Source organism: Ursus americanus, chromosome 4 (genome assembly GCF_024610735.1).
Source record: "Ursus americanus isolate L20-20 chromosome 4, mUrsAme1.1.p, whole genome shotgun sequence".
In the NCBI taxonomy this organism is placed as follows: Eukaryota; Metazoa; Chordata; class Mammalia; order Carnivora; family Ursidae; genus Ursus; species Ursus americanus.
This window is the reverse complement of record NC_142130.1, coordinates 55032987-55059719: the sequence shown is the minus strand read 5'-3', so window position 1 is coordinate 55059719 and position 26733 is coordinate 55032987. Positions and strand designations below refer to the sequence as shown.

The window sequence follows — 26733 nt, the reverse complement described above, 5'->3', positions numbered from 1 at the left end:
CAATAAGCATGGTATATCTTTCCATTTGTCTGTGTCATCTTCAATCTCTTTCATCTATGCCTAATATTTTTCAGAGTACAGGTCTTTCACCTCCTTGGTTACATTTACTCCTGGGTATTGTATTGTTTGATGGAATTATAAATGGGATTGGTTTCTAATTTCTTCTTTCTTCTACTTTGCTACAAGTGCATAGATTCAACAGATTTCTGTGTATTAATTTTGTATCCTGCAACTTTACTGAATTCATTTATTCTAAAATGTTTTTGGTGGAGTCTTTAGGGTTTTCTATAAATGGCATCATGTCATCTGCAAATAGGGATCACTTTACTTCTTTCTTACCAACTTCAATGCCTTTTATTTCTTTTTCTCATCTGATTGCTGCAGCTAGGATTTCCAGTACTATGTTGAATAAAAGTGGTGATAGTGAACAACCTTGTGTTGTTCCTGATCTTAGAGAAAATCCTTCAATTTTTCACCAGTATTATGTTAGTTGTGGGTTTTTTTTAAATATACGGCTATTATTATGTTGAAAGATCCCTCTAAATCCAGTTTGTTGAGATTTTTATCATGAATGGATGTTGAATATTGGCAAATGCCTTTTCTGCATCTTTTGAGATGATCATATGGTTTTTATTCTTCCTCTTGTTAATGATATGTCACATTGGTTGATTTGCAAATACTCAACCATTCTTGCATCCCAGAATTAAATACCACTTGATTGTGGCAACTGATCCTTTTAATGTATTGTTGAATTTGGTTTGCTAATATTTTGCTGAGGACTTTTGCATCTGTTCCTCAGAATACTGGCCTGTAGTTTTCTTTCTTGGAGTATCTTTATTACCAGGGTAATGCTACGCTCATAGATTACATTTGGTAGGGTTTTTCCTCTTCTGTTTTTTGGAATAGGTGGGAAGAATAGGTATTAACCCTTCTTTAAATGTTTGGTAGAACTCGCCTGTGATGGCATCTGGTCCTGACTTTTGTTTGTTGGGAGTTTTTTGATTACTGATTCATTTTTGTTACTAGTATACTAGACCTGTAATAGGTCTGTTCAAATTTTCTATTTCCTTCTAATTTAGTCTTAGAAGATTGTGTGTTTCTAGAAATTTACCCATTTCTTCTAGGTTGCCCAATTTGTTAGCATGTAATTTTTCATAGTATTTTCATATAATCCTTTTTATTTCTGTGGTATCAGTTTTTACTTCTCTTTCATTTCTGATTTATTTGGGTTTTCTTTCTTTTTCCTATATCAGTCTGGTTAAAGGTTTATTAATTTTATCTTTTCAAAGAACCAGCTCCTGGTTTTATTCCTCTCTCTCTCTCTCTCTCTTTTTTTGTCTCTATTTCATTATTTCCACCCTTGTCTTTATTATTTCCTTCCTTCTACTAACTTTACACTTTTTCTTTTTCTAGTTCCTTTAGGTGTTAGATGGCTTGAGATTTTTCTTATTTCTTGAGGTAGGTCTGTATTGCTACAACCTTTCCTCTTAGAACTCTGCTTGCTGCATCTCAAAGATTTTGGACTATTGTGTTTTCATTTTCATTTGTCTCATGATTTTTTAAAAATTTCTCTTTGATTTCTTTGTTGATCCATTGGTTGTTTAGTAATGTGTTGTTTGGCATCTATGTGTTTGTATTTTTTCCAGTTTTTTTCTTGTAATTGATTTCTAGTTTTATACTGTTATGGTTGGGGAAAAATGCTTGCTATGATTTCAATTTTCTTAAATTTATTGAGGCTTATTTTGTGGCTTAACTTGAGGTCTATCCTGGAGAATGTTCTATGTGCATTTAAAAAGAATATGTATTCTGCTAGTTGCAGATGGAACGTTCTGTATATAACGGTTAAGTTCATTTGACCTAATATGTTGTTCAAAGCTACTGTTTTCTTTTCTTTCTTTCTTTTTTTTTTTACTTAAATTCAATTTTACTCCAAAGATACAGACGTAGCAAAGAGAAGGGCCATATGCACCCCAATGTACATAGCAGCAATAGCCACAATAGCCAAACTGTGGAAGGAGCTGAGATGCCCTTCGACAGATGAATGGATAAAGAAGATGTGGTCCATATATACAATGGAATGTTACTCAGCCATCAGAAAGAATGATTGTCCAACATTTGCATCAAGATGGATGGAACTGGAGGAGATTATGCTAAGTGAAATAAGTCAAGCAGAGAAAGACAATTATCATATGGTTTCACTTATATGTGGAACATAAGGAATAGCATGGAGGACATTAGGAGAAGGAAGGGAAAAATGAAGAGGGGGAATCAGAGGGGGAAACGAACCATGAGAGACTATGGACTCTGGGAAACATCTGAGGGTTTTAGAGGGGAGGGGGGTGGGTTAGCCCAGTAATGGGTATTAAGGAGGGCACGTATTGCATGGAGCACTGGATGTTTTAAGCAAACAATGAATCACGGAGCACTACATCAAAAACTAATGATGTACTGTACAGTGACTAACATAATAAAAAATCAAAAAATAAATTCAATTTTCTTATTTTAGTCTGAATGATCAATCCATTCATGTAAGTAGGGTATTAAAATATCCTACTATTACCGTATGACTGTCGATATACCCCTATTAATATTTACTTTATGCATTCAGGTGCTCCTATTTGGGGTACACCATTATTTGCCATTGTTACATCCTCTTTTTAGACTGATCCCTTGATTATTATGTAGTGCCCTTCTCTGTCTATTGCTATACACTTTGTTTTAAAGTCTATTTTTCTGATATAAGTATTGCTATACCAGTTTTGATTTTGGTTTTTGGTTTTTTTGCTTCCATTTGCATGGAATATCATTTTCCATCCCCTCATATTCAGTCTGTATGTGTCTTTCAAACTAAGTGAGTCTCTTATAGGCAGCATATAGATGGATTCTTTTCTGGTTGTTTTGTACAAATTTCTCTATTCCTTTCTTTTTCTCCTATTCTCTTCCCTTGTGGTTTGATGGCTTTTTTTAGTTTCATGCTTGGATTCCTTTCTTTTTATTTTTTTGCGTATTATAGGTTTTTGACTTGTGGTTACCATAGGGTTCATATATAACACCTTATGCATATATTATTTTATATAAAGTTGATAGTCACTTAAATTCGTACACATTCTAAAAGCATTAAATTTTTACTGCCCCTTCCATGTTTTATGTAAATGTCATATTTTACATCCTTTAATTTTTATGTATCCCTTGACTAATTTTTTTAAATATAATTGATTTTACTATTGTATTTTTAACCTCCATACTGGCTTTATAAGTGATTAACCTACTACCTTTACTATATATTTGCTTTACCAGTGATTTTTTTCCTTTCTTAATTTTATTTCTAGTTATAACCTTTTCTTTCCATTAAAGAACACCCTTTTTTTATTAATAATATTTTTTTATTATATTGTGTTAGTCACCATACAGTACATCCCTGGTTTTTTATGTAAAGTTCGATGATTCATTAGTTGCGTATAACACCCAGTGCACCATGCAATACATGCCCTCCTTACTGCCCATCACCGGTCTATCCCATTCCCCCACCCCCCTCCCCTCTGAAGCCCTCAGTTTGTTTCTCACAGTCCATAGTCTCTCATTCTTCATTCCCCCCTTTAACCTTTTTTGTAAGGCTGATTTAATGGTGATTTGTTTGTTTGTCTGAGATACTCTTATCTCTCCTTCAAGTCAGAATGATAACCTTGCTAGGTACAGTTTTTTTGGTTGTAGGGTTTTTCCTTTCAGCACTTTGAATATATCATGCCACTCTCTTCCGGCCTACAAGGTTTATGCTGAAATATCAGCTGATAGACTTCTGGGTTTTCCTCTTGTATGTAACTGTTTTCTTTTCTAGTGTTGCTTTTAAGATTCTCTCTTTATCTTTGGTTTTTGCCATTTTAATTATCACATGTTTTGGTGTGGACCTGTTTGGGTTCATTTTGTTTGGGCTTCTCTTTGATTCTGGACATGAATGCCTATTTTCTTCCTCAAATTAGGGAAGTTTGCAGCTATTATATTTCTTCAAATAAGTTTAATGCCACTTTTCTCTTACCTCCTGGGATCCCTATGATGTGAGTGTTATGATACTTGATGGTGTCATAGAGGTTCCTTAATTTATTCTTATTTTTTATTATTCTTTTTTTCTTTTTTGCTGTTCAGATTGGTTCCTTCCCATTATCCAGTCTTCCAGATCACTCATCCATTCTTCTGCCACTTCTAATATTCTGTTGATTCTCTCTAGAGCATTTTTGTCTTCACTTATTGTATTCTTCAGCTCATTATTTTTTGTTTTCCATCTCTGTTGAATTCTGAGTTGATCTGCTCTTATATCAAGTCTGGTGAGTATCTTTATGACCATTACTTTGAACTCTTTATCAGCCCTATTGCTTGTCTCTGTTTCGTTTAGTTCTTTCCCTGTGTTTTTATCTTATTCTTTCATTTGGGACATAGTCCTCTGTTTCTTCATTTTCTCTAACCTTCTGTATTTATTTCTATGTTTTAGGTATGTAAGTCACATCTTCTGGTCCTCAAAGTAGTGGCTTTGTGTAGAAGAGGTCCTGCGGAGCTCTATAGTGAACCTCCACACATTCAGTCATCAGAACCATGCACTCCAGGGGTTTCCTTTATGTGGACTGCATGCACTCTCCTATTGTAATGGCTGAGTTGCAATTGCTGTGAACATGGTGGAAGAAGGGGGGCTGGACCTCAACCCATGACCCACTTCACTTATTGTGGGTACACTGGGCAGGATTTGCTCCCCACACTCTTGAGAAACCCAGCTGAAGCTTCTGAGGATACACTAATAGGAATAACTTGCCCTCACTCTGGCTGTCTGCAATTAGCTGCTGTGATAGCTATGGGGGACCCAAAGGGCAGAGTTTATGGTGAGGCAGGAGCTGCTTTTGAGGGATATCTGCAGAGGTAGGCAGGTTGTAGGGAGTAGGTCTGCACCCACCACTGCACCCACCACTGTGGGGCAAGGCACACAGTGCTAGAAAGGTAGATGGAGAGTGTAAGACTTGGCCCCTGCAAGCCTCCAGCTACTCAGGCTTGGGGAGGGGAGGAAAAATGGCACCCACCAGCACTTTTATTCCTGGAGCAATCTCCTGAAGATCACTACCTCTCTAGCAAACATCCTAAAATTAGTCAAGAAATTTTCTTCACATATACCCCAGGAATTTTTCAACTACTGCTTCTGTGCTGTGTGTCAGATTGAGTCATTTAATGAACTGGCCCTTTATGGGCAAAGACTTGGTTTCCTATAACCCTCTGGCTTTCTAAAATTAAACCCCACTGATTTTCATAGCCAGGTGTTATGGGGATTTGTATTTCCATGCAGGTCTCCAAGGCCAGGAGTGCCTGGTATGAAATCTAATTCCCTTGCTCCTCCATGCTTGTGATGTCCTTCCCACCTGTGGTTAGTTGTACCAGGGGTTTGGTTCCTGACATCATCTCTACCCCTATGCCCTTTTCTATGTGGCCTTCTCTCTATGACTAGCTTTTGGAAGATGTGTTCTGCAGTATTCCAGGTAATTTTCAGAGTTTGTTGCATAGTTATTACTTCAGTACATCTGTGGGACAAGAAGAATTCAGGATCCTCCTACTCAACCATCTTCCCTGATCTCTTCCAGGTTCCCCATTTCTTTGTGTCATGAAGGAAAGAAGACAATCCTTTTTCATTTTTCAGATTGAATTAGCACTGGGGTATCAACAGGAATCCAAAATAACAACCAGTATTTATTATGCACTTATTCTATGCCAGGTACAGTGCTGAATCCTTAAAATCCACTGTTTCTTTGATCCATGTCAAAATCCTATGAATTGAGTAATTTTCCACATTATATAGGTTATCAAATTAAGACTAAATGATACTTATAATCTATCCAAGATGAAACAAGAAGAAAGCAACAGAGCTATAATTGAGCACATGTTGCCAGGGACTGAATTTTTTTGCCTTAAATCCATATATTGAGGCCCTAATTCCTAATGTGACCATATTTGGAGATAGGGCCTTACAGACATAATTAAGGTTAAATGGGGTCAAAAGGGAAGGCCCTAATCTGTTAGGATTTGCATCCATATAAGAAAAGGGAGAGACACTAGATCTCTCTCTCTCTCTCCCTCATTCTATGTCTATCTCTCACATTACAAAGAGAAAATGCCATGTGAGGACACAATGAGAAGGGTCCATCTACAAGCCAGGAAGAGAGGCCTCACCAGAAACCAATCTTGAGAGCATCCTGATTTTGGACTTTCAGCTTATAGGGCCATAAGAAAATAAATTTCTGGTTTAAGCCACTCAACCTGTGGTATTTTGTTATGGCGGCCTGAACAGAATGATATACATATTATCTCCTTCCACAGCCTTTTCCTTAAACACATCTTCTAGTCTATGAATTCTTATTCACTAAGCCTCTGCAACATGCTATCCTTTAGGAAAGCAAAAGTCAAAGTACAAAAATATTAATTTAAATATTAGTTTCCACTCAAAACATCTTTTTCTGTTTAGCAATTCCATTAATAATCCTTTTCCCTTTCTATGAAACTACCAGTGTATGGATGATTATCCAATTTTATAAATATAAAAAAGTGTGCTGGAGAATCAGGCAAAGCTATTGAAAAATAATGACCTGGAAGAAGGAAACAATGGCAAAGATGATGTCAGAATAAACACTTTAAAATAGAATGGCTTTGAATAACAAATTATAAAAGACCATTGGGAAAAGCTGAAGTTTCCATATTTCTTTGTAAAAATTACCCTTTATGTTCTGTAAAATGTCAAATGTAAAATGAAAGATGTTATAACATTATACCAAATGTTTCTGTCTGATTTCCCCACCAAAAAAAAGAAAGACAATTTGATTTACAATTTATTTCTTCCTAATATTAGCAGATAGTTGAAGTATGTTTGATATAATAACCTAATTATAGTACTTGGTTTAATAAATATACTTTTATAATTTTTAGTGTTAGTTTTCTTTTTTTTTTTTAAAGATTTTATTTATTTATTTGACAGAGAGAGACAGCCAGTGAGAGAGGGAACACAAGTAGGGGGAGTGGGAGAGGAAGAAGCAGGTTCCCAGCAGAGCAGGGAGCCCTATATGGGGCTCGATCCCAGGACTCTGGATCATGCCCTGAGCCGAAGGCAGACGCTTAACAACTGAGCCACCCAGGCGCCCCATGCTAGTTTTCCATATAAAATTCAACAATCCTTTTATGTTCACTGTGAAATATGAAATTCTAGTCCCTATAGAAGTAAATTCAACTTAAGTAGCCTTTTGGCAGAACTCAGTTATAAATTTTATAAAACTCAAATAACAATAGTTATTTCATTTATAGTTTTCCATTTACTTCTTAGAGAATAAATAGAAGCCTCTGGCATATTGCCTTTTTTTTATTTATAAGAAGCAGAGTTTACAATCAATCCTCATCTCTTCCTCTCTGGTTTCTGTCACTACAACAGTGATAACAGCCAACAAAGGATATTATTTTGTGTTTAAGCCCTAAATTGAAATTAAATTTCTATAACTATTTTGGTTGACTCCTTTGATGAAAATCCAGGCTATAAAGACATGCCCTGTGTTTTCCAGTAGGACAGTAGTTCAGGCTAAAGATGAATCCAACAGATACAGAGGAAATGGCTCTAAGAACAAAGTAGAATGCTATTTGGGAGTAGATAATCATCATTATTAGAAAGCATCCATTATATGTACATTTATGGAATAAATATATATTCATGATGACAAATCGGAGAATAAAAGTTATTGCCCTGGGAAAATGCTGCTTTGGCCAGTTTCCCAATTCAATTTGGCATCATGACTTCTTCAAATATTTCTAAGACTCCTCAAGTGCACCTTTCCTGAGAAGGTGTTGCCTTTCAACCAGCAGTCTGAAGCAAGATATTAACAGACTGATACATTCTTGACATTTTTGAAAGCTTCAATTCTGTCCATACTAAGCGATTTATGCCTATTTCTGAAAAATTCAATCATTTCCCCCTGTATTTTTTCCTGGCATATGTTGAAAGGGTGATTTAAACATTATGATTTATGTGTCATTTACAGTAAAGGCAGTTTTTTTTTTTTCCCCCCTCAGGTGTAATTTGGCTGCCATCTGGCTAAAATAATGAGCTATTTCCTGTTTAGTGACAAGGTAAAAAGAAAAAAGAAGTGATGAGGACCAGAGAATCAACTCTGAACAACAGGTTTGGGGAACCATTTGTGTCTCTGTGCAGTAACAGAGGTAAGCATGAGTTTTGATGTCAAACAGACTGAGTTCTGGTTCTGAATCTTCTTACCAGTGTATAAATTTGACCAAGTTTGTAACTACTCTGAGCTTCAGCTTCATCATTGGTAGAATGAAAACAATAATAGGTTTATTGTAAGATTGAATGTAGTAATATGTATATAGTGGTAAGCACAGAATTGCATGTGGCAGGCAAGTCAATAAAATTATACATTATTTTTATCAAAATATTTTATAGGAAATAAATAAAAGTTATTTTTTTTTTTTTTGAGAGAGAGCAAGTGGAGATAGGGGCAGAGAGAGAGGGAGAGAGAGAATTTTAAGATTTTAAGCAGGATCCTTGCTCAGCATGGAGCCCAATTCAGGGTTTGGTTTCACAACTCTGAGATCATGACCTGAGCCAAAATCAAGAGTCAGAGGCTCAACCAACTGGGCCACCCATGTGCCCCAGTAAAAGTTATTTTTTAAAATAACTCATATCTTATCAAAGAGCACATACATACATCTCCTCAAAGCCTCCAACATATGCACCACTTCTTAATTATTTGTTCCAATTAATATGAGTCATCAATATAGAAGACTAATGTGATATACTGCAGAGTGTCCAAATGGTTTAGGTCTCTTGGAGCTATATTTTAAGAGAGAGTTGGAAAGTTAACATAGCTTGAATCAAGACCAAACGTATTTCATATTTTCTATTTCATGTGAATACAAATTGTTCTTAATACACTTTTTGAACAACAGTGGAAAATGACACATTTGCTATATCAATGGCTACAAACTGTATACCTGAGTCTATATTAATCTGCTCTAGCACACCTCCATAGCAGCTGCAATTGGGGCTACAATTTTGTTGAGTTTTCAGTAGTGCACCACTATCCAACAGGATCTAAATTGTTCATGGGGGCAAGACTGGTAAATTAAATGATAGGAACAACCATCTTTGCCTCTTTTAGGTCTTAATCTCTGTCATTCCTTCTGGAATACAATATTGTTTTTATTTACCATCTTGACTAGGAGTGGGGTAGGCAGTTTCAATGACTTCCACTTAACCTTCCTTACTATCATAGCATTTATTCCACAGGCCAAGGAACAAGTGTGGGAGTTGTACCAATTACCAATTATATGTTTGGAGATAGGGCAACCCATGTGAGCCACCCCTAGGCCATTGTTCCATTTATTACCTTATAATCCCCAATCTAATATAGGGGGTCCATGGTGATGCTTCAGATTTCTGGGTATCAATGTCAATTCAGATCCTATATCCAAGAGCCCTTACAATGTCTGGATATTCTTTTTTTCCTCAGTGTACGGTTAACTGAATAAATGGTGATAGGTTCCTTTGGGGAAAGAATTGAGGGAATTATTACCATATACATTTACCATGGAGTTATATAGTCCTTCCTTCTGTGGATTCAGCATCTCCTTTAGTCAGTAGGTTCAAGGGCCTGAGACTTGGCTCAGGTCTGGAAACTGGGCAAGGGATTGCCATATGATCCACATAGGACTGGTGCCCTTAGCTTCCTAATCATACAGATTTTTCATTTCTTTTGGTTGCACAAATGAAGCAATATCATTGTTGGTTGCTCATTTATCTTTCCCCTAATAATATTGTGCCTTGTTAGTCATTTTGTAACTGAAGGTCAGACCCTGAGTTGCCACTCCAGTCTTGCTTCTCATTACAGTAACTATGCACAGTTTGTTTCTGATGATTATGTACCCAGGCTCTATCCTTCCCATTTCCAGTTCAATAATAGCATCTCTCCATTCTTAGCTACAGGGGAAAGACATTATTGAGCTCTCCAGTGACATGGAGATCCCTCTCACCAATGCAATCCTTGTTGCTTTGGTAAACAGTATGTCTCCATAGCTCTCTTACAAACCTCCCACTGTCAGCTGGTATGTTTTCTAGGTGTACACAGTGCATCCCCTCTCTCTTCACTTCTCTCTGCCTATTGATCCTTATCTCAGCTGTTAGTTATAGTAGGTCAAAAATTTCCCCTTCATTTAGAACAGGAATTTGTTTTTTTCTAAGCTCCCAAGGATCATCTTAGCAGTATGTTAATACTTTTTTTTCTAAAGTCTTATCAGGGAATTGAATCCTGTATTCCAGAAGAGTGGCAAATAAACTCTCATTTATCCAGCTTCACGTTCTGTGCCCCTGACCCAGCACTTCAAGAAGAAACCCTATGAAAATTCCCTTGGCCCTTGCTACTATATGTTAACCAGGTCTTATTGAGTCTTCAGTATATAGTCTTTTGTTTCTCTTCTTTAGCAAACCTAGCACTTCCCTGGCTGGGTTATATGGTAAATTGATCCTAGATATTGGTCTGACAGTCAGGAGAGGAGGTGGAGATAGATCCTGAAAGGGATGTATATTGTCTTACAAAGCAGAAGGGGGAAGCCCTAGCCTTTAGTAAGGATGCTTGGACCACTTCTGTGGGCTCGGAGAGATCTAGAGGATCTAGGAATTCAAGATTTTTTGATAAATTGACCCAGATGGCCACACTCCTAGGCCCAGGATTCCATATGTTTTCAATAGTCTCCTGATTATGGCATATCAGATTTGCCACAGTTAAAGTCAACTTTCTTTGAAGCTTTACTACTCTTGTAAAGTTCTTTTCTCCTCTTCCAGCTGCAGGAATTGAGAGTCTCTTTTTGTGCTACTAAGAATGCCCCTTGGTTTCAGAGCTCACATTTAACTAATTATTTATTACCCTCAGCATTTTAATGTCTTTCTTAAATGTACCAATAGTACTGAGCAAAGGCTGTCTGATTCCACAGTACTTATAATTACGATCCCCAGAACCTTTCAAATGCCTAAGATATTCTCCTAATGAGGCATTTCCTTTCACTAGCATCCCATTTCAGTTCACCATTAGTGAATATTTTAATAATATACCACTACAACATGTTGAGGTCTATGAGTACTCTACTTGCCAACAATGATAGAGTCATTACCAGTTGGCCAGAGGGAGATCCAATTCACTTTACAGTCTACTTCCTGGAACCACTCCTGACATAATCAACTGTCAGAGGATACATTCCCTCTGAGAGAAACAATGAAATGAAGATTTGTATGCAGGATATTTTTTGTAAAGTGCTCTTGAGAACAACACCTACTGAGGAAGGGAAAACAGTATTAGGACAGACAGACAAGTTGAACTGCAATGCAGTCTTCCAACAGAGGCTGCAGCCAGTCCTCTGGGAAGTTCTGGATCTGGGAATGGCCCTTGAAAGTAGTCTCAAATGGAGGCAATGATGTTGGACCTTTGCAACTTCCTCAATAACTAGTTATTGGATGCAGGCTGCCCCAGGGAAGGGAGCAAACTTGGATGAGGTGGCTTCCTCTAGGTAAGGACAATTTCAGAGAAAGACTTAGCTAAGAGCTATTAGTAACCAGCATTTCTGTAACTTGGAGTAATGAGTGCTGCGGTTCCAGAAGGGTAGTATCTAGATTTCATACAATAGCATCCACTATATCCGTCACTACTGAATCTACTTTTAGGTGAGCCTAGACCTCTATACACCTTTCAATCTGTTCACAAAGAAACTTAGAGCCAAGAGAGTTCTTGGATTTGATTAAACAGACACTTTGAGAAAATGGAATCTGCCCAAGAAATGGCTCATTTCAAGTGTCCAAGAGTTTGACATTACTGCAGCTGCCTTCAGTATAATCCGCAATTGTTTCTAAAGATCTAAGACAATTACTTATTTCTTCCTAAGAAAATCTTTTCCAATTTACAAGTGAGGAGGGAATGTCATAATATTTAGAATAATAGAATGAGTTGGTATGCTTCTAGTAAAGCCAACCTTACAATTGAACTTCTTATTAAACTGATCCTCCTGTGGATAAATGGCCAGCAGAGCCAAAGTCCTCTCACCATCTTCTGAGTTTGATCTATGAGCCTGCACAATACAACATCTCAGAAGAAGAATTTTTGTTAACCCTTTATAATCTGCCATATTAATGTAATATTGCTTTTCCTTCCTCAGCAGGTATTGTTGCCAAGAGCACTTTACCAAAAATACCCTGTATATAAATCATCATCATCAACCAGTTAGTCAAAATGCTTGTTACATTCTTTTGTGCGTTTGACAAGATCTGTAAGATACTGAGTTATTGCAATATTGGTGACTCTCAAAGGTAAAATATGCAATTTCTTTCATCAGCATTTAATGTGTTAAATGTGACTTGTCTGATTTTTTTACTATGCATTTTTTAGAGTCAATAAGAAATCTTGTAGTAATCATTGGCATATCAACTTCCTAGAACTAAAGAATTCACAAGGTTCAGAAACAAATTCCTTGGTCTAACTTCAATGTCTGAATTCAGCTTAACTTAGATCCAAACCCTTGCAGTCTTCAAAGTGAAGTAGTGAGCCTCCAATACCTAGAAATATCATATTTCTGATGATACTTACATGACACTTTACCTGTGGTGGAAGAAGAAATCAATCATGGATTGCTGTTAATCAGTAAACCATGAAAACTGGTTAAAGGATTGAACAGAATACTACACTTTTTAGCTGTCAGCAATATTTAAATACTTTACTGAATGCTAAAATTTGAAGACTTAATCCAAATACAATTTAAATAAACCAATTAATACATACCATACCTAAGGAAATAAGTATCAGCATGTGAATTCATGTTAAATTGTTTATAAATAATGAACAGTTCAGGGAAGTTGGTTTTATATAGAGTACATTCTTCCCTTGGTACTTAGCATACATTTAGGGAAATGAAAATGTATTACAGTTGGAAAGTCACTGAACTGCTTTTTGCCAATGCTTAACACTTTTCTTCTGGATCCCACATTCAAGAAATCACTTGAGACTCTGCAGAAGTTTTAACCTATTCTAGATCTAACCCAAGGATAGAACTGCTTGGCTTCTTTCTGTACAAAAGAGGCACTGAAAAATTTTCAGGCTCTAGAAACACATTCCTCATCAATATGCAAACCATACCACAACTTATTAAAATTCTATGAGGGTGATACTATTATTCGCATTCAGAGATGAAGTTTCTGAAACATAGAGATGTTAAATGTCTTGTCCCAATCACACATTTAGTAATAATAGAAACATTCAATCCCAGACAGTTTTCTTGGAGAACTTGTGGCATTATTGACTTGGCAATTCTGACTCCTGCCTATATTATTTATTAATAATATTAATAGAATCAGGAGTATTTGAGAAGAAGACTCAGAATTTTTTTAAAAAGCATATGAATCATGCAAACTAAGCTGATTGCACCATTTGATCATGGTTTTTCACCCCATCAGGCATTTGCATTTGTTTGCAAATGATCACAAGAATCATGACTCTCAAAGGACCATAAATGTTCTGGACACTTACATGGAACTAGATGGATAATTTTGCTGGTGGCATTTCTATGTTTTGCTATTGAGTTACAGAAGTTGCTTATATATTTTGGATATTAATTTCTCATAAGATATATTGTTTGCAAATGTTTTCTCCCATTCTATAGGTTGCCTTTTCACTCTGTTCGATGTTGCCTTTGCTGTCCAGAAGTTTTTAGTTAGATACAATATCACTTGTCTATTTTTGCTTTTCTTGCCTGTGTTTTTAGGGTTATATATGAAAAAACATTGCTAAGACCTATTTCAGTGAGCTTTTTCCTGTTTTGTTTTAGGAATTTTATGGTTTTAGGTCTTACATTGAAGGTTTTAATCCATTTCGAGTTGACTTTTATATATGGTGTGAGATGTGGATTCAATTTCATTCTTTTGTTTGTAGATATTCTGTTTCCCCAAAACCACTTAGTGAAGAGACTGTCTTTTCTTCATTTTGCATTCATGGTGCCCATATTGAAGTTTAGATGACTATGGTGGGTTTATTTCAGGGCTCTCTATTCTGTTTCATTGGTCTATATGTCTATTTTTATTCCAGTACCATACTGTTTTGCTTTATAGCTTTGTAATACTTTGAAATCAGAAAATATGATGCTTCTAGCTTTTTTCTTCTTGCTCAAGATTGTTTTGGTTATTTGGGGTCTTTAGGGGTAACATGAATTTTAGGGTGGTGTGTGTGTGCAAAATGTTACTGGAATTTTAATAGAGATTCCATTAAATCTATAGATCTCTTTGAGTGTTAGAGGTATTTTAATATTAATTCTTCAAATCTATGAACATGAGAGATCTTTGACTTGGATTGTCTTCAATTTCCTTCACCAGTGTTTTATAATTTTTTCAGTGTACAAATTGTTTTTTGTTAATTTCTTTTTCAGACAGTTTGTTGTTCATGTATAGACATGGAACTGATTTTTATACACTGATTTTTGTATCCTGCCAATTTCTTGAATTTACTTATTAATTCTGAGAGGGCTTTTGGTGCAGTCTTTAGTGTTTTCTATACATAGGATCATGTCATCTGGCAATAGAGACTATTTCATTTCTTCCTTTCCAATGTGATGCCTTTTCTTTTCCTTGACTAATTGTTCTGACTACAACTTCCAGTACAATATTGAATAGAAGTGGTGAAAGTGAGCATCCTTGTTTTGTTCTTGATCTTAAAAGAAAAGCATTCAGCATTTCACTACTGAGTATATTAGTTGTAGATTTGTTATATATGGCCTTTATTAAGTTGAATTATAGTTATTCTGTATCTAATCTGTTGAGGTTTTATCATGAAAAGATGGTGAATTTTGTCAAATGCTTTTTCTGTACCTACTCAGATGTTCAAGTGATTTTTTTATCTTCCATTCTGTTAACATAGCACATCACAGTGATTGGTTTGCATATGTTGAACAATCCTTGAATCCAGGGATAAAACCCGTTTGGTCATGGTGTATGATTTTTCATTGTGCTGCTGAATTTGGTTTGTTAGTATTTTATTGAGGATTTCTGCAACAATGTTCATGAGGCACAACGACCTGTAGTTTTTATTTCTTGTAGTTTCATAGTTGAGCTTCAGTATCAGTATGCTGGCCTCATAAAATGAGTTTGGAAATGTTCCCATCTCTTCAATTTTTTGGAAGAGTTTGAAAAGGATTGGTATTAATTCTTCTTTAAGTTTTTGCATAATCCACCTATGAAGCCATCTGATCCTGGGCTTTTCCTTGTCATAAGGTCTTTGATTACTGACCCAATCTTCTTACTTATTATTGGTCTGTTCAATTTTTCTATTTATGGATGATTCAATCTTGATAGATTTCATTACTTCATATATTTAAAGCCTGTATTGTTGTCTTCACTTTTGAAGAAGTAGTTACCTTCTCTAATCTTACTGACTGGCTTCAAGAAAGGCCATAGCCAGTCAGCCTGGTTAGAGATTCTGGTAGTCTCTCAGACCTTTTCTACTGGTGCCCCTGCTCCACTGTTCTTATTCCTTCTTTGGATGGAAGATTAGAATTGCATGCTTCCCTTTAATTCTGCAAAGCCCTCTTGCATACTGAGTCTTTTGTTTATTTTCTCCAGGGAAGTGCCTGAAGTATCAAGGTTGTATGCCATCTCCCAATGCAACAGATTTGAGCCAGTTGCTGATGTTTGTGTGTTACACATGGGAGCTTCTGGAAGGTCTGTGATGACTCAACGCCATCCAAAGAGCTTTCTTTGTGGTCAGTTGGCAGGGGCGTGCCTGTTGCTGGTCACAGGGGGGCACACAGAGAGTGAGCATCTACTCACTGTGGGGTGCCCGTATGAGGGGTCCCACAGAGGTGTGGGTGGGGCACTCAGTGGAGACCCTGAGCATGTTTAAAGGATCCACAGCCTATTGTTAAGATCCCCTGTGTGCTGTGAGCCCCACCCTTCTCTCTGCTTCTAGTGGTCCTGAGATTTCTCAGCCATGTCAATCCCTTCAGTGTTTTGGGTAGGGCAAGAAAGAAATGGACCTCTTGGACAATATGCTAAATGATTGGGGAAAACTGGGGGCACACTTTGCTGTCACTCTTCCCCTTGGGAAAAATCAAGAACTGAACTTTCTTCCCACAGAGTTGTGCTTCCTTGAGGGGTGACATCGGTGAAGTGAAAACTGCTCTTCTCTTTTTCAATGCATCTACTCTCAGCTTTTTTGGTCCACCAAAGGTGCTGGAACTTCTCGGGTTTACTCTTGGCCTCCCATAAAGGTATTCTCATCTGGGACTATTGTTAAAAATCATTGTTTCTGTGGGAGGTACAATTGCTGAGATATCCTATTCCTCCATCTTGCTGACATCCTTCCCAATCTCAGTTTACCAAGGATTTTATCATGATTTTTTTTTTTTACATCTATTGAGGTAGTCTTACAGGCTTTCTATTTTAATCTATTGATATGATGAATGATGTTCAAAGATTTTTTTGTGATATTAAATTTTCCTTGAGTTCCATAGGTAAACTTTAACTTCATCATATATATTTTGTGCTTTGAAGACTATTATATATTTAGTTTGCTAATTTTCTATTCAGAATTTTTGCACTTATATCCCAGGCCAGTATTTCTCATTTCTTCTGCCCTTATGTGGTTGTGATTTCAAATTTATGCATTATAGAATGAATTGGGGACCCTTTCCAGTACTTCTCGACACTTTTAAAGATTTTATATAAGATTAGATGATCTGCTCATTGAAAGCTTGTTATTACTCATGTGTAAAACCATTTACAATTGATGTTTTCTCTGGAGGGAAATTCTCTCACCAATAGTTATTTTTTTCCTACTACAAGAAACTATAACTTAAAAAATTAAAACTTACGATTTCTTAACTCTATTTCGTCCAACTTTAAAAACTTACATTAACTTTGTAACTTGACACTCTGAAGACAAAATTACATCAAACAATGTAAATTAAAGGATGAAAGCTATGTATCTTTCAAAAAAAATCTTTATTTAAAATATTATCTCACCCACAGTATATTCATTCATGTTTTTCTAAGGACAATGCTAGCAGACCTGCATTACTATTTCTCTTTCTGTTTACTACTTCTCTTGTCCAAAATTTGCACTATTGTAATTATAGTTGTATTAAGTCAAGTAATTGCCCCATTTGCAAAACACTTGTAGTTATTTACTTGCTTTTTAAATTTTTTTTTCCTCACTTTTTGTTATGGTAAACTTAAACATCAGAAAGGGCTTAATATGTATCTGATATATTCCTCATCCAGCTTGAATAACTATCAAATTATAGAAAATAGTGTATCAAATATACAGTCACTTGCTACTCTCCTTCCCCAGATGATGAAGTTAATATCAAAAAAAAATTTTATTTTTCATTTTGAATACATCAGAATGTATCTCTAACACAGTAGTTCTAACAGTATGGTCTGGCTGACCTCTGTTGGTCCCCACCACCCTTTTAGGAATTTATTTTCAAAATAATAAAGATGTTGGTTGCCTTTTTCTTTCTCATCCTCATGAGTAGACAGTGAGGTTTTCCAGAGGCTACATGACATGTGATATCACAAAGGAACGAATGCAAAAGCAGATATTAGAATTCATCTGTTTTCTATAAAGAAAGTTTTTTTAAAGATTTACAAAATGTAAAATAATGTCACACTTCTATTTTTCTTGTTTTGAAAAATATACCTATTCTTAAGAAAATATGTTAATGTTTACTAGGTTATTATTTTTATTTTAAATGAATTAATTAATACTTTATTTTAATTTTTGTGTTTTAGTTTACAACACATGCATATCAATAGCCACAAACCACTTAAACAAAATAACTTTAGGGTCCTCAATGATTCTTTATAGTGCAAGAGATCCTGAGACCCAAAAGTTTGAAAGCAAGTGCTCTCATGTATGATACCACTCTTAGGTAAAAACTAATAACAGTCTTATAAGGTCATAAAATAGTCCAGTCAGAATTCAAATTTCTTCCATTTGTAATCATTTCTTAAATTTATTGAAATCAGAAAGCAAATGAGGTCTATATGTCACAATATAAATCCCTTTAAGTCTATAAATTCCTTTCCTCACTGGTTGTCGTTTGTGGTTGTTGTGTTTTCTTCAATTTATTTGTTGAAGAGAGTAGGTTGTTTTTTCTGTAGAATTTTTGCAGTTTTGTTTTTGCTGATTACATCTCCATGCTGTCATTTAACATGCTCCTCTGCTCGGTACATTTTCCATATAATATTACTTATATAGAGAGGCATGAACAGATTCAAAGTTAATATTCTTGGCAAAACACCTCATAAGTATTATAATGTAAAGGTTTTCTCCCCCCCTCCTTTTAAGAAGTTACTAATCATTCGTGATCATTACCTAGAACCATTAATTTGCCTGAGGTTACATAATGATGATATAATAAGCCTGTTATTCCTTAAGTTAGTAAACAGAATACCTCCATAAAAATAAATTTTTTGTCTTTAACTATTTCATCTATGTGGGACTATTTTCTTCTGCAATTCAGAATAACTGCAGAAAATTCGCTAAATCTATTTGGTCTCTTTGTAGACTATCTCCACTCCGTAGATAAAACAGCACATTTGTGATAATAATTAGAAGATAATCTTCACACCAAAAACCAGTTAAATCAGTAGTAAAGAACTTAACTCTCTTCTTCAGTCTGCCCTTTGGGTTGGGAGGTAGAGCAGGCAGGAGACTAGTGAAAGAAATATCTTCTCACCAAAAAATATGTGAAGTGTTTTACTTAACATACTCTCAGAAAATCTATAAACAAAAATCTATAAAATCTACAAACAAAATCTCAGAAAATCATGGTGTATTTCTACTTGTGATTTCATTTTGTTGAAAGCTACCTTTGTTCCTTAGGGACTGGACTGAAAACCTGAAATAGACTCTACTGGTGTGTGCTGTAACGACTTTAAAAAAATCACCTTCTACAATACCAGCAATTTCACTGCCAGCCCTGGAGAAGGCCATTAATTTTTATGACACTGTTTAGTCCAACAGCAGCAGAGTGAAAGTGAAATGCACTTGGAGCAGTAGATGTTGTTAGGGCCTCCTGCAGGATACTGGTTCATCTGGCCCACACTGTCAAGTTGTCTGGCTGTCCATTGCCTAAGTACTGGTGTATATTCTTCACACAGATGCTGTATATTTTGCTTTCACTCGCTTAAATTGTCAGCATAAATTCAAGGCAGCACGTATGTATGTTATCTAAATTCTTAAGTGTTTCATTTCTTGTGAATAAACAGCAACATATGACACATGATTTTTTTTTCTTTCTCTAGTTTCTGCTAAAAACTTCAAAGAGGCTGAGAAGACATGTGAATTGTCATGATTCTAAGGGTGCAGTCTGTCAGTGTTTTCCATCAGGCTTCTTCAAAAGCTGGTTGAAAGTGTTTGGTAGATTGATTCAGAAAGGAGTCTAAGGATACATACTTCAGAGGAGCCTGAACGTGCTTGTCACAAATTCACACTTCTGTGTCCTTTTTTCCAATTCAAAAAGGGTGAACAAAATAAATAAACTTAAAAAAAAAAAAACCCAAAGGGATAATATAAAACATAAATTCAACAGTGACAAACTTCAGCTCTTTAATTCTAAACATTCTTATTGGAAATGAAAGGATTTCAGAATACAAGAAAAATGTCCTATGTGGCCAGAGACAAAGGCATAGTAATAGCCAAGCCATGAAAATTTGCAATATGGTGCTTCAGTTTAATAGTGCTTCAATTTATAAATTTCTGATACTAAGAATGATTCTGGGTGGTACTTTATAGGGTATAAAGAATTTTTATACACATTTTCTTAGTGAAAAATCACAAAATCCCTAAGAACTTTCTGTCTCCAAAGCCCATGCTCTTTCTTTCATTTAGTCGCCACCTAGACTTCATCTGTTTAGCTTTGTTACTTAGTGAAGTATTTAAGTATATAATCTCGTTGGTCTTGGACTTTCCAGTCTCCCAAACTATGAGAGATAAATTTCTGTTGTTTATAAGCCACCCAGTCTATGGCATTTTGTTATAGCAGCCCAAATAGACTAAGGCATTGCATAATGAGAAAAAAATGGCATCACCGACAGAAATAGAGATGCTAGATTGAGGGTTTTTTTCCTAATACAAAACTACATATTTTCATTTGAGGCTCTCTTAATTTCAGATTCAGTTAATTAAAAGATGAGTCTTTAATCTTAACTAAATTCCATGTAATCTAAATACCTGACTGACATTCTCACTTGGATATCTAAAGGAATACCAATTATGATTCTGCCCAACAGAGGTCTTAACTTCCACTCCTTGATAATTGTTCTTTCCTGAATCTTCCTTGTCTCAGTAAATGTTGTCACTTTCTACCCAATTGCTCAGGAGAAAAATCTAGAATTATTCTTGATTCTTCTATTTCCTTCACCTCAACATCATCATTACTATCATATGATCCACCAACAAACATATTCCACCTAAAAAACATATTCCACATCTGTCTACTTCTCTTTATTTTCACTATTTTCATCCTGGTCTGAGTCACTGTTATTTCCAGCTTCGATTCCTGCAAAAGTCTCCCAGATAGTTGTCTCCCTTCTACTTGTGCTCCTTTATAATCCACAGAAAAGTCAGAGTAGTGCTTAAAAAACATGAAACAGATTTGTTTTTCAAACTCGCACATCAAATTTCTTCAGTAATCTTCTATTGCATTTCAAATAAAATCTAAATTCCATGGCCCATTAGGTCCCACACAATCTGACTTGCCCTTACCTGTGACTTCTCCCTCCTTACCCTTCATTCCCTGTGCTCTTGCCACATTGCCCCCCTAGAATGGGCCAAAATCTTTTGCTCCCTGGACGTTTTGTCATTGTTGTTCCCTCATTCTAGAGTTGTCTGTTTCTAGATCTTTGCATAGCTGGTGCCTTCTAGTCACTCAATCTCAGCTCAAATGTCACCTCCTCACTGACATTCAATTGTAAGTAGACTTTCCCACCACCCTAAATCATCACTTTTTATTGCAACATCTTACTTTTATTTATTTCATAGCATGTATAAAAAATCTCATTTATTTGGTTATTTGTTATTGCTGCCTACTTACCCCACTGCCATCCCTTGAAGGGAACATCTAGTCTGTCTGATTCACCCCTCTATTTCTTGTGTTTGGCATACGTTCATTCTGCACTGAATATTTGTGAAAGGAGCAAACGAACACAGTCCCTCTTGTTGTGTAAATCAGTATAAATCTGGCTATATACAATTCCCATTCTGCTAGTCTCAAAGATGGGAAAATATGAGGGTAAAATATACACTTTTGTGCAAGGGTTGCTACAGATTCAGATCTGCACAGTGGAAAATTTATTTCCATAAAGGAAAACAAAGGTTAAATTGTAAGAAATATTTGGAGATACTTGTGGACAGTTATGCCCCCATTCCATGGTCTCTGCAAGTCTATAAACAACAGAAGCCCAAGCCACATCTTGGCTGGTATGCTACTGCTTTCTATAGAATGTGGAGAAAACTTGGCTTGTGGTCCAATGGAACAGGACTGGTGGCTTGAGAGACAGCAGGATCAATCCTTTCCAAAGTGACAGGATCTCTTACCCTAGACTCCCAGAGGGCAGAGACCAAGGACCACATAACCACACAGGCCAGTGTTCTAACTTCTGGCAAATATACAGGCCCCAGGGTGAATAATGAGTTAGGCCTGGCAGATTACATGTTGCCCCAGGAAGAGATGAAGAGAAACAGAACAGGGATGGACAAGTGCCCATGGGAAAAGAAGAGTATTAGCTCTCACACAAACCACTGTGCCCTGAGTGACTGGCTTAGACAGAAATCTGGCAGCAAGAAAAGAAACTGAAGAAAGCGAAAAATAGCAGACAATCCTCTCCCCTCTCATTCTTTAACTTTCCGATGAGGGAATAAAACATTGCTATCAGATGTATCATGTGATGACATTAATTATCTTTCTTCCATCAACAAGAAAGAATTGATTCATATGATCATTAGTATAAGACCACTTTAGAAAAAGTAGTATATTGCAGTTATTAGTAATTCAAACTCTGGTCCCACACAAACTTGGATTCAAATTATGGTTTTATCACTTAGAGCCATGGCACCTTTTACAATGGGGATACTTTACTGTTACAACATAAGAATGGGTAAGGAAAACATAGACTATTCATGTAAAAAGTTTAATTCAGCACATGGAACACAGAACTCTCAATAAATAACAAAATATAAATAAGATATAAAAGTACTATTTTACTATCTAATCTTTTCTTTTTTCTGTCAATGGATAAAGCAAGTGGCCTAAACAAACGTAAATTTTCTCCACTAAGAGTCTATTGGATGTTTTGAATTTGACAGAAATTGAGAGGCTAGAAAAAGTAATTGTTTTATATCTAAAATATGTGTATGTCTAGATATGCCATTGAAGTCAAGCATGAGCTGCAGAATTTAATTATTAAAAGTAATAATCAAATAGTGAATGAATACATATAATTTTAATATTAAAGTAGAAACTTTATTCCAATTCAATGTACTATTATTTCCCACTCACCAGTTTAGCCAGGAATAAAAAGCTGAATGATGACTTTTAATAATAATAGTTTATAAAGAAACAAGTACACTGTTGTTGGAAGCACAGGTAAATGCAAACTCCCTGGGAAACAATTTCTCAATATGTGCCAATCACTTTAAAAATGATTTCTCTTTGATCCAGCAATCTCATTACCAATAGTTTATCCTAAGGAAATAACAGGAGTTACATAAAGATACATGCATAAGTATCTCATTTTAAGAATTTTCTAAAAGTCCTTGCCCCCAGAAAACTTGATCACACATTATTTGAGATTTTGTTAAATTATACTAGATATTTTGTAGTCACTAAAAATGATAATGTAAATATACACTGGCATTAAAATAATCATATGTTATTCATTTAACAATTAAGCTATGGAAAAGAGGCTAGGAGAATGGCAGAGATGGAAGACCTTAAGCTCACCTCAGCCCATGGATACAATTAGGTAACACTTGCATCAGTATAAATAATCCAGAAAACAACCAGAAGACTGGCAAAACAAACTCCACAATTAAAGGTAGAGAAGAGGCCACATCGAGGAGGGTAGGAAGGATAGAGATGTGGTGGGGGAATGAAATGGACTGTGGCTCTCTGTGGTTGGGAGGGAGCTGCAGGCATGGCTAAGGGTGAGAAACAGACTATCACACTAGGAGCTAGCATGGGAACACAAATCCCTATAACGGCTTTGAAAGTGAGAGGGGCTGGATTTTGTGAGTTCTTACAACCAAAGGGACTTAAAGCCTAGAATTTTAAAAATCAGTGGGCCTAGTTCTGGAAGAGCCTGGAGGGCAACAGGAAGCTTAGTCCCCTACCTTAAAGAGACAGCATAACAAACAGCCCACAGAGATACAGGATAGAAGCAGCAGTTTGAAAAACTCCTGCAGCATATGGGAGGGAGAATTATTTACTCATCTCAGAGGGAGACTCCTCCAGGAACAAAGAGCTGTCAGGTGATATCTCCCTCCCCTGCTCCTCAGCATAAGCACATGGCCACCTGTAGGAACCACACAGTGCCCATGTTCACTAACTTGCTTACATCAAGTGCCCCCACCCCCCAAGCTCTTCAGCAGATCCACCCTTCCCAGTCATGCCTGCCTCAGTCCCAATGCTACAAGTCCCCTCCCTCAGAAGGCCAGTGCCAATACCATAACTCCCAACCCATGCATTTTGGTGGTGGCGGTGGTGGCAGTGGCAGTGGCAGCAGTAGGCCCTGCAGAAGCCTGAGGCACACCTTGTTACATCTGGGTACCCCACCCCAACTGGGGACCAAACTCTGCCTACAACAGGCAATTAGAGCCTCTGCAGATGACTGTACGGAAGGAAAAATCGACCAGGACAAAACAGCAGGGTGCATGTAATATACATAGGAGATAACCCCCAAAGCACTAGATTCTAGGTAACTGGGGACACTGCATTGCAGGGCACTACAGGACGTTTTCTTCATACAGCCATTATTTTCAAGAGCAAGAAACATAGCTGACTTTCCTAATACACAGAGAAACAGACACAGAAAGTCAGAAAAAAATGAGGAGACACAGGATTCTGTCCCAAATGAAAGAATAGGACAAAACCACAGCAAGAGATCAAAGTGAAATGCATATAAATAATATTCCTGGTAGAGAATTTAAAGTAATAATCATAAAGATATTCACCGGACTTGAGACAAGAGTGGAGGACATCAGTGAGACCATAAACAGATAAAAAAAAAAAAAGAACCAATCAGAGATGAACACAATAACACAATAAATGAAATTAAAAATACACTAGATAGAATAAATAGTAGGTTAAAGTAAACAGAGGAACAAATTAGTATGACCTGGAAGTCAGAATAATGGAGTAATCAAGCTGAACAGGTAAGAGGAAAAAAATTATGTAAAATGCAAATAGACTTAGGGAACCCAGCAACTCCATCAACTGTTATAGGGATCCCAGAAGAAATAAGAGAAAATGGGGCAGAAAATTTATTTGAAGAACTAAGTGATGAGCACTGGGTGTTATACACAACTAATGGATCATTGAACACTATATCAAAAACTGATGATGTACTACTATATGTTGGCTAATTGAATTTAATAAAAGCAAAAATAAAAGGAAAAAGAAAGGAAAAGAGAGACAAAAGAAGAGAAGAAAAGAAAAGAAAGAGAAATAATAGCTGAAAACATCCCTAATCTGGGGAAGGACACAGATATCCAGATCCAGTAAGTACAGAGATTCCCCAACAAAATCAACCTGAGGAGGTCCACACCAAAATACACAGTAATTAAAATGGCAAAAAGTAATGATAAAGAGAAAATTTTTAAAAGCAGGAAGAGAAAAGACAGTTACATACAAGGGAAACCTCATAAATCTATCAGCGGACTTTTCAGCAGAAACTTCACAGACCAGAAGAGAGTGGCATGATATATTCAAAATGCTGAAAGGAAAAAAATCCACAGCCAAGAATACTCTATCCATCAATGCTATCATTCAGAATAGAAGAGATAAGGATTTTCTCAGACAAACAAACTAAAGGAATTCATGATTACTAAACCAGCCCTATAAAAATGTTAAAGTGTACTCTTTGAGTGGAAAGGAAAGATCATAAGAGTATGAAAAGTAGAAAACCCAAAGCAGTAAAAATATATTTACTTATAAAAATCAGTGAAGGGATTCACAAAATAAAAGGTACATGCCACCATATACTAAAAGGTGGGGGAAGTGGAGTAAATAATGAGTTCAAATATAGGCAACCATCAAATTAATATAGACTGTTATATGAATAAGATGTTATATACAATCTAATGGTAACCACAAATCAAAAACCCATAATAAATATGCAAAGATGAGAAAGGAATCCAAATATATTACCAAAGAAAGCCAGCAAATTATGAAAGAGAGCAAGAGAAGAAAGGATCAGAGAAAAACTATTAAAGCAACCACAAAACAAGTAACAAAATGGCAATAAATACATATCAATAACTGCTTCCAATGCAAATGGACTAAATTCTCCAAATGACATGGGTGATGGAATGGATAGAAAAATAAGACCCATCTATATGCTGCCTACAAGAGACTCATTTCAGACCTAAAGAGACATGCAGACTGAAAGTGAGGGAATGGAGATTTGCATTTATCATGCAAATGTATGGAAAAAGAAAGCCAGGGTACCAATACTAGTAACAAACTAGACTTTTTTTTTTTTTTTTGACAGCTCATTATTTCTAATGTGCAATACTCAAGACACAAGATAATGGCATCTAATATTGTTATAAAAGAGAAATCAGATCAGTCATCAAGGGCTCCTGAGTAAACATTTTTATAACCTCCATGCTTATCTTTGCTTTCCAGGTGTAATTTGATAAGATCACCAATTCGAAGAATAGTAATTGAAGCTTCTGTCACAAATTTCAAACTCTAACTTTCACTATGGTTGGTTCAAATACCCCTGTTTGTTTGTTCTCTCAAGGTTTACCAGTGACCAAATCAAGACCAATTCATTTTAGACTTTTGCATTCTGGGTCAACTTGAGCCTCATTTCAGAAAGCTCTTAACTTTGCAATGAGATCTATGGAGTTTGAGGCAGCATTAAGTGCCAGTGTGTTAGGAATAATAAGAAGAGATCTTGCAAACTCTGCAATAGCAATCTGTTTTTTGAGACCCAGCTGGTTGTATAGTTTTCAAGGTATATGGAAAGAGCTGCCTCTACAGCATCCCCACCTAGAACCGTGGGTTTTGACTCCAAAACTCTCTTCAAAACACAAAGATCATCATGTAAAGAGTGGTCCATCTTGTCACGTGTGAAATCATTTGCCCCATATAATTGATGCAGATATATGAGCCTTAGTGCTATTTTAAAAAATAAAGTGAAGTTCTTAAATCCACATTTTTATAAAATCAGTCTATATAGAAATTCACCATAATCACCTTAATTGAATCCTGCTTACATGGTTCATTCAGACATGGAAGCAATATCTGGACTTCACAGAAGAGATTAAATGGGTACTCCATTTCCATTTACAATAGCCTAACATTGTTCTCTCCCATGTGTATAACTGCTTATATCACTAAAAGACTAGAGCAGCAAATCAGTGGAAAGAGACAAAATAGACTTTAACAAAAGAC

At 36.1% G+C, this 26733-nt stretch overlaps 1 long non-coding RNA gene and 1 other non-coding gene across 2 annotated transcripts in view; both read right to left on the bottom strand.

Moving 5' to 3' along the window:
* Positions 1 to 26733, bottom strand: part of LOC148110253 (uncharacterized) — a 289301-nt gene that overhangs the window by 181416 nt on the left and 81152 nt on the right. The gene's annotated exons all lie outside the window — the stretch shown is intronic.
* On the bottom strand, positions 26578 to 26707 carry LOC123784469 (small nucleolar RNA SNORA20). The gene has a single exon (XR_006777460.1). It is a non-coding gene; the product is annotated as a small nucleolar RNA SNORA20 (small nucleolar RNA).